Genomic DNA, 5,841 nt, shown 5'->3' on the forward strand with positions numbered 1-5,841 from the left:
AAAGAATGTGTTGTTTTTATGGTGGAACTAGTTTAACTTGAGAGACTGTATTATGCACTGTAAGCACATATTACTGACATTCAACAGTTATGATTCAGGTACTCTACATTTTAACTTTATGTTAATTTTCATATAATAGTGAAGTTCCTTACATGGGCTTGCAAATGACTGGTAAAGAGAGATACAATGTCCTCTTGTGCAGTGCAAAAGCAAAACTAAATTAGGTCAACTGCCTTGCTGTCTTGTCTTTACACCCAGATGCATGCAATGCCCAATATGATATTTGCAACTTGGAAAATATGAAGAAAACAGTCATTTGGCTTATATGAGGCTATTACTTTATACTGATGTGAACTGTTCCTTCCTGCAAATAACATATCATCATCTTCTTTTGGCTGTTCCAGTTAGGGGTTGCCACAGCGGATCATCTGTTTCCATGTCTTCCTGTCCTCTGCATCTTGTTCTGTCACACCAACCACCTGCATGTCCTCTCTCACTACATCCATAAACCTTATCTTAGGCCTTCCTTTTTTCCTGTTAACTGGCAGCTTTATCCTTAGCATCTTTTTCCCAATATACTCAGCATCCCTCCTCAGCACATGTCCAGACCAATGTAATCTTGCCTTTCTGGCTTTGTCTCCAAACCTTCCAACCTGGGCTGACCCTCTAATATACTTATTCCTGATCCTGTCCACCCTCATCACACCCATTGCAAATCTTAACATCTTTAGCTCTGCCACATCCAGCTCTAACTCATGCCTTTTTGTCAATGCCACTGTCTCTAACCCATATAACATAGCTGGTCTCACTACCCTCTTGCAGACCTTCCCTTTCACTCTTACTGGTACTCGTCTGTCACAAATCACTCCTGACACTCTTCTCTACCCACTCCATCCTGCCTGTACTCTCTTCTTCACCTCTCTTCCACACTCACCATTACTCTGAACTATTGATCCCAAGTATTTAAACTCATCCACCTTCGCCACCTCTACTCCTTGTATCCTCACCATTCCGCTAGCCTCCCTTTCATTCATACACATATATTCTGTCTTAGTCCTGCTGACCTTCATTCCTCTTCTTTCTAGAGCATATCTCCACCTCTCTAGGGTCTCCTTCACCTGTTCCCTACACTCACTACAGATCACAATGTCATCTGCAAACATCATAGTCCATGGGGACTCCTGTCTGATCTCGTCTGTCAACCTGTCCATCACCAGTGCAAATAAGAAAGGGCTCAGAGCTGATCCTTAATGTAATCCCACGTCCACGCATCCGTCACTCCCACCGTAGACCTCACCGCTGTCACACTATCCTCGTACATATCCTGTAACACTCAAATACTTCTCTGACTCTCCCGACTTCCTTATACAATACCACAACTCCTCTCTAGGCACCCTGTCATATGCTTTCTCTAAGTCTACAAAAACACAATGCAACTCCTTCTGACCTCTGTACTTCTCCATCAACACTCTCACAGCAAACATCGCATCTGTAGTGCTCTTTCTCGGCATGAAACCATACTGCTGATCACTAATCAACACGTCCCTTCTTAACCTAGCTTCCACTACTCTTTCCCATAACTTCATGCTGTGACTGATCAATTTATTCCCTCTGTAGTTACTACAGCTCTGCATATCACCCTTATTCTTAAAAATCAGTAACAAAAATTTTTTTCTCCATTCTGCAGGCATCCTCTCACTTTCCAAGATTTAATTAAACAATCTGGTTAAAAACTCCACTGCCATTTCACCTAAACACCTCCATGCTTCTACAGGTATGTCATCTGGACCAACAGCCTTTCCGTTCTTCATCCTCTTCATAGCTATCCTTACTTCCTCCTTGCTAATTCATTGCACTTCATGATTCACTATCCCCACATCATCCAACCTTCTCTCCCTCTCATTCTCTTCATTCATCAACCCCTCAAAGTACTCTTTCCATCTGCTCAACACACTCTCCTTGTTTGTGAGTATGTTTCCCTCATTATCCTTTATCACCTTTACCTGCTGCACATCTTTACTAGCTCGGTCCCTCTGTCTAGCCAATCGGTACAGGTCTTTTTCTCCCTCCTTAGTGTCCAACCTTTCATACAACTCTTCATATGCCTTATCCTTAGCCTTCGCCACCTCTCTCTTTGCCATGCACCTCATCTCCTTATACTCCTGTCTACTGTCTTCATCTCTCTGACAATCCCACTTCTTGTTTGCCAACCTCTTTCTCTGTATACTCTCCTGTACTTCCTCATTCCACCACCATGTCTCCTTGTCTTCCTTCCTCTGTCCAGATGTCATACCAAGCACCTTTCTAGCTGTCTCCCTTACTAGCTCTGTTGTAGTTACCCAGCTATTTGGTAACTCTTCACTGCCACTCAGTGCCTGTCTTAACTCATCCCTGAACTCCACCTCAGAATTACCATTTTTCAGTTACCACCATTTGATCCTTGGTGCTGCCCTCACACTCCTCCTCCTCTTCTTGATCACCAACGTTATCCTACAAACCACCATCCTATGCTGCCTAACTACACTTTCCCCAGTCACCACTTTACAGTCTCCAATCTCCTTTAAACTGGCCCTCCTACATAAGAAATAATCCACCTGTGTGCATCTTCCTCCACTCTTGTATGTCACAATATGCTCCTCCCTCTTGTTAAAATACGTATTCACCACAGCCATGTCCATCCTTTTCACAAATTCTACCACCATCTGACCTTCTGCATTCCTTTGCTTAACACCATACCTACCCATCACTTCCTCATCTCCACTATTCCCTTCACCAACATGCCCATTGAAATCTGCTCCAATCACCACTCTCTCACCCTTGGGTACAGTCATCACCACTTCATCCAACTCACTCCAAAATTTTTCTTTCTCATCCGTCGCACACCCAACTTGTGGAGCATATGCACTAGCAACATTCATCATTACACCATCAATTTCCAGCTGCAAATAACATATAATTTGTATATTTCAAAACCAGTCTACTTTTACTAGATATGTATCATTTATAAAAGTATTTCTAATTATTTCACATAAAGTAACATCTCCATCCAGTGATTGCCTGGAAATGAAAAAAATAGTATAGCAGTCCTCCATGTGGGTCAGGTCCATCCATCCATCTATCCATCATCCATCATCCATCACCTATCTGTCTATCCATCCATCATCTATCCATCCATACATCCATGCATCTCCTGTCCATCTATCTGTCAATCCATCATCCATCCATCCATCCATCCATCCACAATCATTTTCCCATTTTCCACATGGAGTTGGGGTATAAATTCAACAGTGATAATCATCTAGAGCTAAGGTTCAGATCACCAGGTGGGTAGCCCTGCCTCAGTTCATCTTCCATACCACTCACACACACTCACTCATATCTACAGCCAGTTTAGAGTGTCCAGTCCACCTACTACATGTCTTTGGAATGTAGGATGAAACTGGAGCAAGAGGAAAAAATACACATAAACACAGGGAAGACATGTAGACTCCACACAGAGGGTACCCAAGTCACCTAATAATATTTATAAGATTAAACTAAACTAACAAGGGCAATCTATTTAGACTGAAAAAAAAATAAACTGCAAAGCAACAGAGAAGTTACTGTGCACTGTTAAAAATTATTCATTCTAGTAGTGTCATATATTTAGTAACAAGAACATAGCCTTGTGGAATATAACTCATTGTTACTTGCCTGTCTTGAGAAAATAGCACAGTTACTATCATATATATGCAAGGATGTAAAAATAACTCAACACAGGAAACCTATATTGCTTAGCCCTCATAAACCTTCTGTAACATGACATTTGGAATATGCTGAAGGATTACTTTCTTAACTTCTGTTTGTCAGCTGCATCAGTTTTATCACTTCATTGCCACAAATATTTTACCATTGCTGATGCTCATTAAATGCATCCTACCCAACCCCCCCCACAATTACATCCTACTTGATCCCCCCCAAATGCATCCTACCTGATCCAACAAATGCATCATACCCTATCCTCCACAAATGCATCCTACCTGATCCAGCAAATGCATCATACCCTATCCTCCACAAATGCATCCTACCTGATCCAACAAATGCATCATACCCTATCCTCCACAAATGCATCCTACCTGATCCAACAAATGCATCATACCCTATCCTCCACAAATGCATCCTACCTGACCCCCACAAATGCATCCTATCTTGCCCCCCACAAATGCAACATATCTGACCACCCACAAATGCATCTTTTCTAACCCCCATAAATGCATCCTACCTGACCCAAACAAATGCATCCTACCTGACCCCAACAAATGCATCCTAAGTGTCCCCCACAAATGCATCCTACCTGAACCAATAAATGCATCTTACCAGACCCACCACAAATGTATCCTACCTGACCCCCCACAAATTGATTCTACCTGACCCCCGAAATGCATCTTATCTGACCCTTGCAAATGAATTCAACCTGAACTCCCGCAAATGCATCTTATCTTACCCTCACAAAAGGATCCTACCTGACCCCACAAATGAATCCTACTTGAACCCCAGAAATGCATTTTATCTGACCCCCAAAAATGTATCTTATCTGACTTCCCACAAATGCATCCTACCTGACCTCCCACAAATGCATCTTATCTTACCCCCACAAATGCATCCTACCTTACCCCCACAAATGCATCTTATCTGACCCCGACAAATGCATCTTATCTAACCCGCACAAATGCATCCTTCATCACCCCCCACAAATGCTTCTTATTTGACCCCCCACAAATGCATCCTTTCTGACCCCAAGAAATGCATCCTACTTTACCCCTACTCCTCAAATAAACAAGCTGTACTGTCAGGCATTAGTTCTGAAAGTCATTTTTTTCAGCCTTGTTGGGTATTTCACTTTTCCCAGCAGCTGGGTAACCATAGAGTTTGTATGTAGAAATATGCCATATGGGGGTGAAGTGGCCTCCAATGGCAGCCCTAGAAGAAAGTTTTTTTTTTTCTTTTATCAATTGCAGTTTTGGTTGATTTTGCATTTGGCAGATTCTGCATCAATTTGTCACAGTGATCCTGTCCATAAATCACGATCCCTAAACTTTTTATCTTCTTTCAGCTTTTCCCATTAGGGGTTGCCACAGCAGAACAATGGTCTGCAGAACAATTGGAAGTGGAGTTTTACAGTTTCAAGTTGCCAGCCTGGCATCCAACTTACCATAGAAGGCACACACACACGCACACACGCACACACGCACACACGCACGCACACACACACACACACACACACACACACACACACACACACACACACACACACACACACACACACACACTTGGGGCCATTTTACAGTGTCCAATCCACCTGCAGCATGTCTTTGGGACATGGGAGGAAACCAACACAACTGCAGGGAGGACATGCAGACTCTGCACAGAAGGGCACCCCAGCTGAGAACCAAACCGGAAAACTTCCTGCTTTGAGGTAGCAATGCTAACTGCTGCACCACCATAGCCACACCAAAATATCTAAACTTTTAATCGTCATTGATAATATTTCTTTCTTTCTTTATTCCTTCCTTCCTTCCTTTTTTTCTTTCTTTCTTTCTTTCTTTCTTTCTTTCTTTCTCTTTCTTTTTTCTTCCTTCTATTGTGGACTGGATTCGTTCCACTAGACCAGCATCCACTTTTCATACTAACTAGGAGAAATTTGATCAGGGCGTTGAGGTTCTACCCCCTACTGTTCTCGATAAGTGCTGTGGGATTTATTACAATCACCTGAGCTACCACCAGCTCAGGAAGATATGACCTCTGCCTAACATCTCATCCAAAGGATGGCCATGAAACAAAAAGATGGAAATTCATACATAC

This window comes from Protopterus annectens, chromosome 10.part0 (genome assembly GCF_019279795.1).
Source record: "Protopterus annectens isolate FY-2018-M chromosome 10.part0, PAN1.0, whole genome shotgun sequence".
NCBI classification, from domain to species: Eukaryota; Metazoa; Chordata; order Ceratodontiformes; family Protopteridae; genus Protopterus; species Protopterus annectens.